The sequence below is a fragment of the Lissotriton vulgaris genome, chromosome 2_1 (assembly GCF_964263255.1).
Source record: "Lissotriton vulgaris chromosome 2_1, aLisVul1.2, whole genome shotgun sequence".
NCBI classification, from domain to species: Eukaryota; Metazoa; Chordata; class Amphibia; order Caudata; family Salamandridae; genus Lissotriton; species Lissotriton vulgaris.
The window spans coordinates 1,727,036,731-1,727,052,675 of record NC_141687.1 but is presented as its reverse complement, the minus strand read 5'-3'; positions in this window follow the sequence as shown (position 1 = coordinate 1,727,052,675).

Sequence of the window (15,945 nt, the reverse complement as noted above, 5' to 3'; positions counted from 1 at the left end):
TTGAAATTGCGAATTCGCAATTAGAGGGACAAATTTACCGAGTAGTTGAACTACTCGGTAAATTTGCAAAAAGTGTTATTAACACAGAAAACCCATTTTAAAAGCATTCATGTTACGGACACACATGTCCTTAGGACATGTGTGTGTGCAACATGATGCGAAAAACACATTTCAGGGTGCAGGGGGGGTTCATTTGAACCCCCCTCACCACCCTTGAAATGCAATCAGGATTTGCGATTTTGAAATTGCGAATTCGCAATTCCTATTCATTCCTATGGGCCTTTTGGCCCATAGGAATGAATGGGAATTGCGAATTCGCAATTTCAAAATCGCATTTTCAATGCGATTCGGTAGAAATAGCGATTTCTACCGAATTGCAAAAATATTTAAAAAATAATCATGCATAGGCTTTTGCGATTTCTAAATTGCGAATCGCTTTTTATCGCAATTTTGAAATCGCAAAAGCCGAGATTGATGCATGTGGGCCAAAGAGTGTTCATTTTTATCTCACACACCACCACTAGCAGGACTGAAATATTCTCAAAAGAACCTAGGGTCACTAGAAAGTCAAACTCCTCGCTCACTAAGGGGCAGATGTATCAATGGGATTTTTAGTCGCAAACGCTGCGATTTGCAAAAAAGCAGCGTTTGCGACTAAAAATCAGGAAAACAGGATGTATGAAGGAAATGGCTTCGCATAATTAAGGAATCGCAAAATTTGCGATTCCTTAACTTTGCACAAGCATTTAAGGGATCGCAAAAAGTGATTACTTAAATGCTATGTAAGAAACATTTAAGTTCTTCAAATTAACCTTAAGAAATCACAAATTACCACCAACTTCAAGTTGGTGTTAATTTGCGATTTCTTTCACAAATGCACTTTTTGGCATTTGTGAAGGTGCCATGTGGTGCTCATACATGCCCTTAGGGCATGTATTTGCGCCATATACACACACATGTAAATTTCAGGGGTGCTTCAGGGTGTCCTTATGACACCCTTGCACCCTTGAAATTATTCTCAATCTGCGATTCTCAAATTGCAAATTGAGAATAACTTCACATTCATTCCTATGGGCCTCCTGGCCCATAAAAATGAATGGGAAATTATTCCTTAACTGGGATTAGCAATTTGCTAATCGCAATTAAGGAATGTTAAGAAATCGCTAAAAAATTGCGATTTTTTTATATACATACCATTTTGCAATTCTCAAATAGCGATTCTCAAAAAATCGCTATTTGATAATCGCAAATAGGTATTTTGATACATCAGCCCCTTTGTGAACTCTTTCATTGTATATCTTAGAATGAATAAAATAATGAAAAATTATTTGTAGAGCATACAGCTACCATGACAGGGTAAAATAGCACTTTTATCTTATTTTCTCCTAACCCTTCTCTGTTTTCCTTCGGTCTCCTCCCCATCCAAACAGATGTTTCATGGATTATTTCTAATCGGTTTGTTATCATTCTCTCTTTAGTAATATTACTCCGGCTCTAGCCTCCCTATCATATTTAACTCAACTAATTCCATCCTCTCTGCATCTTCAACAGCTCAGAATTCGGTGGATATCACCCAACCAGCGGCTATAGTCATTCTAATGTATTAGATCGAGGATGGAGAGTTGCCCCTTCATTTGCTCAGTTTGTTGGATATCAATCTATCAGCATACCTGATATTTCATACGCTTCACATAGAGGCAATGATGTGAAGAACTCTTCTCTGACTAGCTGAAGCCATTAGCACTAATGTCCCCAATTGTCTGCTACCACCCAATCATTCCCTTCCATCTGGGCAGATCTCTTCTGCGCAGAACGTCTTCAGCACTCAACCGCTACCTCTGCCTTTGGTCGCATTTGCCACAAATTTGATCTCATATGTAATATAACGAACTAATTGTCCTTTTTCCCCAATTTTTTCAAAATATTATAAGTTTTCTAACATCGCTTAGCGATTTCCTTAAAAAAAACCTAAGGGCATGTATATGCGCCACATGTGCACACATGCACATTTCAGGGGTGCAACAGGGTGTTCTTTTGAAACCCTGGCACGGTTGAAATAGCGCCCGCTAATTACGATTCACTAATAGCGAATTGCAAATGGAGAATATCTTTCCATTCTTTCCTATGGGGCTCCTAGCCTATAGGAATGAATGGGTAGGTTTTCCTTATTAGCGAATCTCAATTTGCAGTTCGCTATCAAGGAATATTAAGGATTTGCTAATAATTAAGCAATTCCTACCTACATTTAATTTCGCAAGTCCTTAATAGCAAGTCGGTAAAATTTGCTATTGAGGATTGGCAAATTTGATTTTACCTACATCTGGCCCATAGTGTTTAATCAGAGAATGTACTTTAGGTGATGCATAATGGATTAATTCACGTATAAGGTGATGTATTAGGATAAAAACATGCGCCATATTAAAGTTGCACGCGTAGGTAGCTTGTTTACGTAACAAATGTAATCTGTTAGATGACTATGAATGTAATACTTATAATACGATTTTCTTGAAATGCATGCTGAAATGTGTAAAGGCCTTGTCGCGTATAAGAACGAGTCAAGGGCTATTTTCGATTTCTTATGTTAGCTGAATGTTGTAGGCCTGAAATGTATTTTCCTTGGGAAGGCTCCTTTCTTAGTCGAATTGTAGACTGTAGAAGTGTGTGCTTGCAAGGTCGATTTGCTCACAGGCTTTCTATTTCAGGTGCAAGGACACATGTCTCATTAGGCCAAATAACTTTTTGTTTTTGGAGTTAGGATAGAAGGGGAAGGCGTCATGGGAGTGTACTGGAATGTAGATATGATACTTTAAGCAGAGAATGTGCCTGGCACCCAAGGACACTTCAACGGTTTTTGGATGGAGTCAGAGTTTTGATGGAAAATCACTGGAAGAAGACCTGCCCGAAGGAGGTGTGCAAAGGGCTTGTTTTACTGTTTTGGGATTTTGTATTAGGGACAGTACCCCCGTTGGTGGGGCAGATGAGGTCTAGTGGGGAAGCGAGAAGGAGCATCTTACAATGAGCTCTGTAGCTTTGGCTTCTTACCTATGCAAAGTGAGTGTACTTCTGAAGAAGTCTTCACTGCTGACACATTTTTCTCTTGCCTGTTAATGATGCTCAGTAGGGATGCCACTTTAGTGTTAGTGTAGGGATAGATTAATAATCTTTCTTTCTTTTAGATCAATGCAGTCAAAACTTCAAGTAGGGACTGTTATCATTTGCCTAATTCTTTTAGAAATAACACTGATCATTATTTTGAGTCGTATGAGACTCCGGGGTAGGATTATTTTTGTATTAGTGCCCGTTTATTTTCTTAATCTCTTGCTGAGGTGCTTGTATCTTCAGTTGTTTTTGGCTTTGTAACAAATCTTCAAAACTTTTCTCTTGTAGTCAGTAGTCCTTTTGAATCGGATTGATTAGTCATTGATAAAATTGCTTATGAAAAGAGTTTCTTCCCTTTACACTTCTTAGCAGATAAAAATGATCCAGTCGGCCAAGGATTCTTAAAGTTGGTAAGCAAGGTTTAGAAAAGTTAAGTAAGAATCCAGCATTAACACTGGCAAGCGCACTCATCCAGTCCTAATAAACGAAATCTTTTCTGGGAGGTGGTCATCCCTCCCTGTGATAGGATGGCTATTGCCCTGCCATCCCCTGTTTGAGCTTGGCTCAGCAGCAGGAGGGCAAAAATGTGCCGCTGATCGGCAGCAACAATTTTGTGCTTTCCGGAGCTAGAAGCGGTACAAAAGGGAGTGGTAATGAACGTAGCATCTGAACCTATCAAACACTCACACCCAGTCAACAGATCTGGGTTTAATCCACCACCGTTCTTTAGCCCACTCTGCCGCCCCAGTTCAGACATGGCCATATGCAAATCAGTCTGACCCTGTGCCTCATGGGAACAGTCCAGCCCGAACTGCCAAGCCATGCCTTCCCAGGACCGGAAACAAGCTTCCTAGGACGGGTTTCTGGCACTACAGCCGTCTTCAGCCAGGCTTGCTTGAATCCAGTGGCAAAGTGAGCAAGGGACTCACGTCTGAGCATACCCTGCCACCATATGGTGAACAAAGCGGTACAAAAGGGGGTGGTGATGAACAGAGCATCTGAACCAATCAAACACTCACACCCAGTCAACAGATCTGGGTTTAATCCATCACCGTTCTTCAGCCCACTCTTCCACCCCAGTTCAGACATGGCCATATGCAAATCAGTCTGACCTTGTGCCTCATGGGAACAGTCCAGCCTGAACTGCCAAGCCATGCCTTCCCTAGACCGGAAACAAGCTTCCTAGGACCGGTTTCGGGCATTAGCTAGAAGGCTGGTACAGGGAACACAGAGAGCCAATGGAGGGCCTTCCTGGTGGGTGGAATCATACCTCCCACACCGGTTACCTTGTGGGAGGCATGATTCCAACATGTTTTACACCAAACACGATAGGGTATGTTGCAGTTGTTTTCAAGATGGTCCTCACGCGGTCGCGTAATGACCCTCTATATTTAGTATGGCAGCTCCACTGACAACCTGGGAGAATGGACTCCATAGGCCGTAGGGTTGTCCTGCTCATGCAGGGGCACCCTCTCATTTAGAACCAAGTACCCTGCCCTCATGATTGTAAAGGCCTGTTATAGGGGTGACTTATATGTTTTAAGTGCAGTGACCCTTAGATATAGTAAACCTATATCTCAAGTAAGTGGTGCATGCACCAACTTACACAGGCTGCATTGGTAGGCCTGTAGTTCCATTTTGAATGGTATCTCATGGGTGGCATAATACATGCTGCAGCCCCTGAGAGACATCTACAGTACCAATGCCCTGGGTAATTGTGTGCCATTTACTAGGGACTGACAAGGATATCCCAATATCCAATCTAGGGTACCCTTGTCAGGGTGTTAGTGCATGCATAACAATTTAGAAAGCAGATAGACGGGGGTCCTGATTAGCAGGATCCCAGTCAGACTAGTCAAAAACAGCTTTACATCAAGCAAAAATTCGGGGTAAACATAAGAAGCAGATCGTACTTTCTTACACTCATCTATAAGGATCACTTTATTTCCTGACTAGATCAATTTAATGTTCTGAAGTGCAAACACACTCTGTTTCAGATTCAAGTGAAAGATACATTTACTTTTTCTGTCTTATTGTTCTATAGACCCTGGGCCCTGAGAAATATTTTTTCTGGTGGACCGTATCTCCTTACTAGTTCGGAAATTTTTACATGTTTGGTAATCTTAATCTGCACTTTGAGCAGGACAACTCTTGTCAATCATCACATTTAATCAGTGATCTGGAGGCTATCCAACTGTCTCAATTAGTGAAGTATGCTACACACGAGGCAGGACATTTGTAGGGTCCTACTTTTTCCAGCATGCTCAACCTCCAGGTGTCTATCCCTTTTCTGGTTGCGTGGTTAGACTACCATATGGACCCAATAAATTTGCCAGTCCCATGTGCTTCATGGATGGTGGAAGTTAAAACATGTAATGGAAGGCAGTGGCATGAATTGGACATGAAAGGTTGCTTTAATTTTATCCAGGTAAGTATTCCTAAGTTTGATTCAAATACTGAGATAATATTACAGATGATGAATGCCTGGCTAGCCTCTGTGTTTTGGATGCTTTGATTCCTGTGCAAACCAATAAGCAGAAAACTGCTCTTCTGCCATTGGTGAAGCTGATTAAGGGAACAAGAGTGCTATTAGGTGCATGAAACCATATGGAGGAAATCTCATGATGCTACAGCAAAAAACAATGACATGATGGCTTTTTAAATTTCTCATAAAATGGTCAAAATGACGTTGGCTGACTCCAAGCCAAAGCCTGCTTAGGCTTGAACCGCACTTGCATATTTGTAACAGATCAAATGACAAATATGATAGGCTTGGGGATCATTTTATTAAAAATGTAAATGGCACCTATGCACACTTTTCGGGTGATAATTTCAGGTCCAGCTCTGGATGCCCTACTCCAAATTTTGGTAGCATGCCACAGGGTGACAGGTTAGTGGAAGTTGAACTGCTGGATGATATTTCTTTCAAAGCAATTATGTGTAAACTCGGACTCCCCTACGATCCGTTGAAACCAGATTCGATACTCATCACAGAGAAGATCCTCATCTCCATCTTTGTAAGCCTAGCTAATCTTTATATGTCCAGTGGGGGGTTGCCTATTGTCTGGAATCATGCCAAGATCATCTTACTTCTAAAATAAATTACATTACACCCCACCCTGCCAGCTAATTAGCAACCCATCTCTCTCTCCTATATTTTTGATGCTTAAGTGGTGGAGAAACATATGACTAGTCTTTTGATAGACTTCTTAACACCATCGCTGCTTGAGAAATCCCCCTCCTGTGTTGAAGGTCAATTGAAACGGGTGTGGTCATGACGAGCTCAGCTCGTCATGAGTGCAGCTCAACTGTGCCTCATGACGAGCTGAGCTCGTCATGAGCATGGAAGGGGTTAAAGAGGCATCAGCTGCTAGAACCTTTGCAGAATGGTTTGAGACTGGCTCATAATACTGTATCTGCCCTGTTTAAAGTGACGGGGGCCCTGCGACAAATTGCTGAATATGGAGCTTCTGCAGTGCTTATTCTACTAGACTTAACCGTGGATTTTAATATGGTGTCTCATACGGTGCTCCTGCATCAACTATATGAGAATAAAGTCTGGGGCAAAGCATGGACCTCGTGTCCTCTTTTCCAAAAGATTGGTCTTTCCAGGTTATATGCCTACCCTTTGCATCTACCAAGTAGACTTTAAAGCATGATGTCCCACAAGGCTCAGCCCTAAGGCCTTCACTTTTTAATATTTATGTAAGGGCATTGGCCGACATGGTGAAATTGTTTGTGATATTATTTGTATCTTATGCAGATGACACCCAGCTTATTATATCAGAGTCTGTGGGGTCTGTAGATTGCACTGACAATTTTAAGAACTTTATGAAGGCTGTTGCTGAATGGATGCACGTTAACTGTTTGAAGTTAATTGCCAATAAGACCAATATTATTTTGCTTGGGATGCTGGTGGGGTGAACATTGGAGACCCAGCGTGCTCACGTCTCCCTCCAAACCCAAATCAGTTGTTGAAAATCTGAGACTTTGACTAGCGGACTCTCTATCTTTCGAGCCACAAGTCAAAGCTTTGACTTCTGCTTGCTTTAGCACCCTCAGAAAATGTAAAAGCAATATTGGCCTCTTCCATCACCAGGTTCAGAAGATGATCATCCAGTCCTTAACCACCTCACACCTTGATTACTGTCACATGCTGTAATTAGCTACCACCAGGAATGTGAAAAGCAGATTGCAGATTGTTCAGAATGCAGCCGAGAGATTATTACTTCATTTGCCCAAATTCTGTTCAGTCTCTCAGCTACTTTGCAATCTGCCCTGGCTTACCGTACAGAAGAGGATCCAGTTTAAAGCATTTTGCATGGCTCACTGGATCATGAAGAATCAAGGCGCACGCAGTTTGTCATCTTTGCTTCAGTACTGTAACTTGACCAGGGCATTAAGATCTACAGACTCCACTTTTGTGGTGGTACCCCCTTCAAATTTGCCAGAAAGGGAGGATGCTCTTTTCGAGCTATAGCTCTGGAGTTATGGACAAATTTGCCCATATATCTACGGAAAACATCTAATCACCTTTGATTCAGGAAGCAGTTGAAGGCTTGGTTGGTTGCAGCCTAAGTTTCGTCTTGTTATGGGATCTTACACTAGAAGCAGGTAGCACAGTGCAGCGCTTGTGAGGGCAGCCATGCGATGTACAAATTAGTGTATAATAACATACACAGTTTTATTTCATGATTTCTTCTAATTTCTTTCACACCTGGCACAAACCTTACAAAGACTAGGAGCTAATTTAAATCTTGGCAGTATGCCTACTTTGTCGGAAAAGTTGCAGGATATACGTACTGCCAAGCTAAAGGTCCACCCACGCAATTTAAAAGACTTAGCGCCAGATGTATGAAGACCCTGTTTTGCGATTTCCTAACTGCGAATCCTTGCGACTCGTAATTAGAAAATTGCAAAATGGCATGCATGAAAGTGTGTTGAACACTTTCTGCAATTCCGAGAGGATTGCAAATGACCTACCTCATGAATATTAATGAGGTAGGTCACAATTTACGACCCCTAGGAATCGCAAAAATCACAGGGATGGTGGCCTATTGGTGTGAGCAGACCACAATGGCCGTAATTGCTTTTAAATAAAGTAATCTTTTTTTGTAAAGCAGCTCGTTTTCCTTACAGGAAAATAGGATGCTTTACAACAATAAAAATGAAAAGTTTTCCTTTAATTTTTTAAGAGCAAGCAGTGGTCAGTGGGACCACTGCCTGCTCTTAAAAAATGCTTTTACAACCATTCATAAAGGGGACCCCTTCCCATTTTCAAATGGGTTACCACCTCGCTTTATTTTAATGGTACTGGGTAATGTTGTTTTTAAACTGCCGCATTAACCCTGACTTACTGGGTATCTTCTCTGCACTTCATACTTGCTCTATCTCCCCGCCATTTCCTTCGGTCGCAACCCCGGTCCACCACAAGGGCCGGTTGAGTGAAGGGCATATTTCGACCAATCACTCGACCCCCCTGCGGGTGACGTACTTCTGGCAGGTGGCGGAAGTCGGCCCTCTTCCTCAAATCTATATTTCTTCAGCATGCCGGCTCAGACTCGCAGCGGACGCACTATCTGGGTGAGGCGCTAGCTACGCTTGCACTTGCATTATTTTAATGGTACTGTGTTGTGTTGTTTTTAAATGGCCGCAATAACCTTGACTTACTGGGTATCTTCTCTGCATTTCATACTTGCTCTATCTCCCCGCCATTTCTTTCGGTCGCAGCCCCGGTCCACCACAAGTGCCGGTTGAGTGGGGGGCATATTTCGCCCAACCACTCGACCCACCTGCGGGTGACGTACTTCTGGCAGGTGGCGGAGGTGGGCCCTCTTCCGCAAATCTATATTTCTTCAGCATGTCTGCTCAGACGCGCAGCGGACGCGCTGTTTGGGTGAGGCGCTAGCTATGTTTGAACGTGCATTATTTTAATGGTAATGTGTTGTGTTGTTTTTAAACTGCCGCATCAACCCTGACTTACTGTGTATCTTTGCTGCACTTCATACTTGCACTATCTTCCCACCATGTCCTTCGGTCACAGCCCCGGTCCACCACGGCCAGTGCCGGTTGAGTGGAGGGCATAATTCGACCCATCACTTGACCCCCCTGAGGGTGACGTACTTCCGGCGGGTGGCGGAGGCGGGACCTCTTCCTCAAATCTGTATTACTTCAGCATGCCGGCTCAGACGCGCAGCGGGTGCGTCGAAGGCACGCCTAAGCCCGTCAGGGCCCATCTGTGCCTGTACGTCACAACGCGCCAGGACCCCTGGCCCTGGGCCCCTACAGATTCACACTCACTCTAGGGAGCGCTTGCTTGCCTTGTTAGACAAACTACCCTGTGGTAACCACATTCTGCACCCTGACACCCCATAAATGCAGTTTAAAAGAGTGGGTTCAGAGCTAAGGTGGCCCTTGTGTCCCCTTTTGGGGCCCCTAGCTCCACACATATTAATATCTTCAGTCTGAACTGCAGGTCTTTAGTAAAACACCATATAGAAATATTCGATCTTCTCCAGGACCTCACACCGGATATACTCTTCCTAACGGAAACGTGGCTAACCAATGACTCTGTGGCAATTCCTGCTCTGGCCCTCCCCTCAGGTTACTCTATGTTAGCAAAGAATAGATCCTGTAGCAGGGGAGGGGCAGTGATATTTAAATCTGCCTTTTCCTGCACTTTCTCACCACAAGACATCCCTGACTGTGAATGTGCATTGTTTAAAATCTGTCTATCACATAATTTTACTTTTACTGGGCTTCCTATTTACCATCCTTTAGGGCTGGCCAGGGCATTCCTAGAAGCCCTAGCTCTCTTTACATCTACCTTGGCCCTAGAGGCAGCCAATTTTAGTATCATGGGCGGCCTTAATTTACACCTGGAACGCCGGGACTCCCAGGAGATCACTAACTTCCTGGGGGACATGGAGGCCTGCCAATTAACTCAACTAGTAGTAGGCCCATCACATCTCGCAGGCCACCTACTGGATCCTGTATTTCCGAATATACGCTCCCTTAAAGTCCAAGCTCCTCTACCGCTAACTTGGACGGATCATTTTCTTATCCATGTGAGCTTTGGACTAGCCGGTGCTCCTTTGCAGATTCCCTAACTTATTTCCATGAAACAACCCTGGCACAAATTGGATGCCCTTAGCTTTGTGTCCAGTTTAAAAGCATCTTGCCCTGTATGGCCCACTGACCTGGAGGAAGCGGACAGAGCCTGTAGGAGCTAGATTAACAACTCACTTGACCACTGTATCCCTAAGAAACTGACCCGTGTCAAGCGCATGCAATCGCATGCTTGGTATAATGAGACCCTAAAGCTGGAAAAAGAAAACAGTGTAAATCTCTGGAACGTATCTGGAGACGTACCTATGACCCCATAGCTAAAAAAAAATTACAGACAGGCGATTAAAGCCTACCACAAACTTGTTCAAAATTCTAAAGCTGCATTTTATACCAATTTGATTACATCGAGTTCCAACCCCTCTAAAACCATTTTCTCTCTCATAAATGACATGACAAAACCCCTAGCAGGAACTAACAATATCATATCCACTGACCTATATTGTGAAGCTGTGGCTGCTACTTTATCAATAAAGCTTAGACTATTTATAAGACACTCAATGTAAGAAGGGTGGGAAACATGGCCATCTAACTGCGCATCTGATCTCCCCTACTCGCTACAAGATATACCACCTATGTCTTGTAAAGACATGGACACCTTGTCAAATAAGGTGAAATAAGGTTCCCCTGATGACCCTGCAAAACCCGATACCTTCAGGAAATTCCAAGATTCTATCTTGACGGAGGGCAGGGAACTGATCAATAGATCACTTCAGTCATCAGTGCTTCCTAAATCTTGGAAACACGCCAAGGTGGTTCCACTACTGAAATAGCCATCACTGGATGCATCTGCTCCAGAGAATTTCCGGCCTATCTCCCTGCTCCCTTACCTGGCCAAGGTCATGGAATCCCATATTAACATCATCCTGACCAAGTATCTGGAAGAAAATTAGATTCTGGACAGGTCACAAAGTGGGTTCCGGCTTAAAAACAGCACAGAATCTGCTTTGTTGGCAGTTACAGAGCAGTTGAGGGTAGTGCTGGATGAGGGCAACACCTCAGTACTGGTACTACTCGATATGAGTGCAGCCTTCGACACGGTCTCCCAGGAGATTCAGCTCTAACTGCTCAGGGAGATTATGGTCAGCCGCATGGCCTGGGCCTGGTTGGCATCTTTCCTATCTGATCGCCCTTTCCAAATCCACACCCCTCCATGCCAGTCCAGTGCTTACCCCTCAGCAGTGGCGTCCCTCAAGGCTCTGCCCTGAACCCCACGCTTTTAACATGTATGTCCGCCCTTTAGCCCTCCTGGGTAAAGCTCGGGAGATTAATATGATATCTCACGAGGGCGACACGCAGCTGCTATTCACTTTCTCCAATACCCCAGCCCAAGACCAACTGAAATTCCGGAAGTATGTTTTGGCTATTTCAGTTTGCCTGGGGAAAAACTACTTCCAACTTAATTCCTCTATAAAGGAGGTGCTTCTGGTTGGTAGAGACCCTCATAAATGGGACTACCAGTGGTGGCTTGCTTCCCTGGGTCCCCCTCCCCAGCCGAAGAGTGTAGTCAAGAACCTAGGGGTCCTGATGGACAATTCCCTCTCCTTCGAACTGCAAGCCAAAAAAGTGGCAGGTACATGCTTCGGCCACCTACGCGGGCTGAAACCCATCTTGGGCTTTTTTGATGCGCCCATCTGTCAAGTGCTCATTCAATTGGTGGTCTTGTCACATCTTGATTACTATAATGGACTTCTACTGGGTGTGAACAAAACGGTTATGAAGAGACTGCAAAGGGCACAGAATGCGGCTGCCCACACACTCTGCGCCCTCCCTAAGCATTGTCACACCTCCCATCTTCTGTGCCACCGACTTTGGCTGCCGATCGAACTGAGAATTCATTTCAAAACTCTATGCACCATCCACAGGATCCTATATGGTCAGAGTCCCCAGATTCTGCAGGGGCTCTGCACACCATATGTTCCAACGCGAGCACTGCACTCCTAGGGTGTGCAGGAGCTGAGCGGGGTGCACTCATTTAGGTCCTTGGCCCCAGTCCTTTGGAACTCTATTCCAATCTTGGCACGCAGCACATAAAATCATTGGGCATTCAAAACACAGATTAAAACCTGGCTATTTTCCTCCAACTAGCTGGGCGATGCCCGCGAGCTGCACTTCTGCTCCCTGGGCTTTAGAATGTAGGCATTTACTTGCTGTCTTTCCATCTGGCCAGCTGCCATCATCTATTGCTACTCGTCCGCAAGCGCTGAGATGCCCCGTTACTGGGGCAGCCATGCGCTATATAAACATTTTTAACATAACATAACATAACGTACTTAAAGTAGGTTGAAAAATGCAAATGTTTTGCGACCACATTTTGGTCGCAAAGGATTCATGCATACTGATGCGATTCAGTATTAGGAAGGGACGACCTAAACACAACCCTTCCTAATACCGAATCCCAAACCTAAATTGCGCTTTGGTAACATGTTACCGAATTCCAATTTGAGTTTGGTACATGTGAAAACCCTTTTTTAGATTCACAAACGGGCCGATTCTGTGAATCAGCCCGTTTGCGAACCCAAAAATGGTTGATACATGTAGCCCTTAGGGTTTATTAATCGTGGAGACTACCATGTGGAATAAGAGCCTTTGGCGACAGACCTCTAATTCCGCCCTCCTAATTTCAATTGGCAGAATTGACAGAGTTTTTCCTGCGAGGAAAACTCTGGTGGTAAGAGGCAGTGAAAACTGTTAAAGGCACCCTCGCCATGTGAAAGGAATCCCATGGCGCTAAGAGCATCTTCTTTTTTATTTTCAAAAAGAAAACTCAGCTTCCGGACTTGAACACCACAAGTGATAACATGATAAGATTGATAAGGGTTATTGATGAGGCAATATGTTATCAAAACATCTTTGTGCACGTATTTTTAACTATCTATATTACTATGGCCTAGTTTTCACTCCTATAGATCTAATTCATGGTTAATTTATTATTTATACTATGCAGCAATAACATAATTGTTGGTTCGCTTGTATTGTGGTTGTTCTTCCCCATATATAAAAATCAGTAAAAACTTTAAGAAAATAATTCACTTTTCTAAGATTCATCTTCATTATTGCCTGCTCCCCTCCTACCCTGATGTAGATGGTATGTTAACCCACACCATTTTTCCTGATCTTCAATGATATCTTGAGATGCCAATGAGAAATGAGTGTACATTAATATTCTGAAAAATAGGGTTTTAGTAAAAATGTGGGACCTCATTTGTGAGTTTTTGTCGTAGGGCAACGCAAGAGGAATTCCTGCTGTGCTGCCATAGGGCAAAAGAAAAGGGCAGGAATGTGCTGTATCTATCAGATTTAATTATAGACGATTTGAAGTATGGCTATTTATATTGTTCAAAAACTTTTTTTTAAATAAGTTTTTGTATTTAGTATTCTGATCTGGTTGCACATGCAATCTTCATTCTTGACAGAGCATGTTGCAGTGTCATCTCTTTGTTTTCTGTCTAAAAGTCCCATTAGGATACACAACTTGCAGTCACACTGAGCCACAATATTGACAGTGTATTCTATGTAACTTCTGTCTCCACAGCCTAGGCTGACCTGCTTCTTGCTCATTTCCACATCTTTGCAGCAGGAACATTTGCGTGCCATTCTTTGTGTTGCCATAGCATTCCTGTTCTTTTTCCCTGCTCTGGTGCTCACTGGGCTGTTGTGCAACAGCACCTTTGCACCATGGTGAAGGGTGCTTGCCTTGCGGGGTGATTGTTTTTCTGTAGGAAAGAAAGCCTTCCTGCAGGAAAACAATCACAAGGGGCGTTTTCCTCTTTCTATGTGTGCTGCAAAGTACAGCACAAATAGAAAAGAAAAAAACAAAAAGAAATAAAGATATTTTACCTCATTGTACCTCCCTTACATCTCCCCGGGGAGGCGTAAGTTTTTGGCGCTGCCTCAGCGTTACAGTTTCTTGTAAATATGGGGCACTGCCAAAAAGCAATGATGTTGCTGGGAACGCCACCAGCAACACCCATTGCACACCCCCTTAATGCAGAAAACTGTGTTAAAGGAAACAATATTAACAAGGCAGCATTAAGCCCTAAAAAGTGGCTTAGTGCTGCTTGGTAAATTTGGAGCAGACCCCTGCACCCCAGAGCATTGCAAAAAGTGACACACCGGTGGCACACATGGCTTATACATAAGCCCCTTTCTTTAAGGGTAACACTAGAAGTGTATGTCTAAGCAAAAGAACGAACAGGATGCCTGTACTATTTTCAAACTGATGCTCTTTGCTAATCTAGTTCCAAGAATATCCTATCATGATTCAATCTACTAAGTTTTTTGCAGTTCAAACTTTGAATTTAAAGGCTTTAGTCGGTATCTCAGGTAAAGTTTATGATCTTGAACAGTTTGAGTAAATTATAGATCCATACTATTCTGAACATGTACAGCCCTTGTCTTGACTGATTTTATGTGTACAATTTCACTTCCTTGTCATGCACGTTTGGTACAAACAGGTGCACTATGCCTTCACAGTAGTACCAGGAGCGGTGGGTGCAGGTAAGCGCGGCAGGGTGGGGGGAGTCCACAGCGGACGATAAGGAATAATTCAATTTAAAAAAAAGAAAAAGACTTACCTTGTGCTCACCGCATCGCTGACTCGGCAATGCGGCTAGCGCAAGGAAAGTGGTTTTCTTTTTTTAAATTGAATTTTGATCGTCAAGGTTTTTCGACTCTCCCAACCCTGCACTACCGCACTTACTTGCAACGGCCGCTCCTGACTCGTACATAATTTGAGCAGTCAGCGTTTGTGTCATGAAGAATGTCATTCAATAAACTAATTTTGTATTAAAACAGATGGTATCAAGAATCAATCATTACTCCTAGGTTTGGAGGCATACATATGATTAAAACATTCAATAAGATATTGCTTAATTTCCTTTTTGTTCCTTGATTTAGACAGAGTGCTTTTTTAGCTCAGATTTTAATTTACAATCTCAAAGAAAACCACATTTTTTGCAATAACAGAGTTTGTTTAGCCTGATATTCATGTTACGTAAAATATTGACAGAGTGATTTCTGGATAGAATATCAGACTCCAGGACGTCTCCTGCCAGAGCGGCATGTCAACTAGAAATGTATAGGGGGGGGGTGAGGGGGGGGAATTTTTCTTCAAAATGAAACAAAATAAGAACACGAAAATTACTGGGTATGCGTTCAGGTAAACAACTGTAAACAACAATGCTTTACCATGATATGACATGCACTAATGAGACGTGAGTATGTGGAATGCTTCACCCTAAGATGTACTGTGTCATAATCTTCTAATAAAAATGTGTTTTAAAAAAAAACTGTTTGTTTAACATGGATCTTTATGCAGCCTTCGGAAACTTGTCTAAGATGTACCTTTTCAACTTAGCAACATGCTACATCGGCAGCCCACCTATTTTTTGTGTCTCGTTTTACAATTACATGAACAGTTGTAGTGGTCCATCTAGGTACACGTTTGCCAAGACTTGTTTTCTTTAAAGATAGTGGTATTGCTGATCTTGTCGAATTTGCTGCTAAAAGAAAGTCCATTCCTCCAGTGGAATTACTTTTGCTATTCTGTACAATACTCGTGGGAATTAAGCCAGAAGATTATCCCTACCACATAATCCTCCAATAGAGAATGCCCCACGTCCTCCATACATCACAGGATATCTTCTGAACTAGAAGTAAATCAATCTGATGACTGCAAATATTTAGAGAGCGAATGATCAGGCACTGCTCATGGATGAA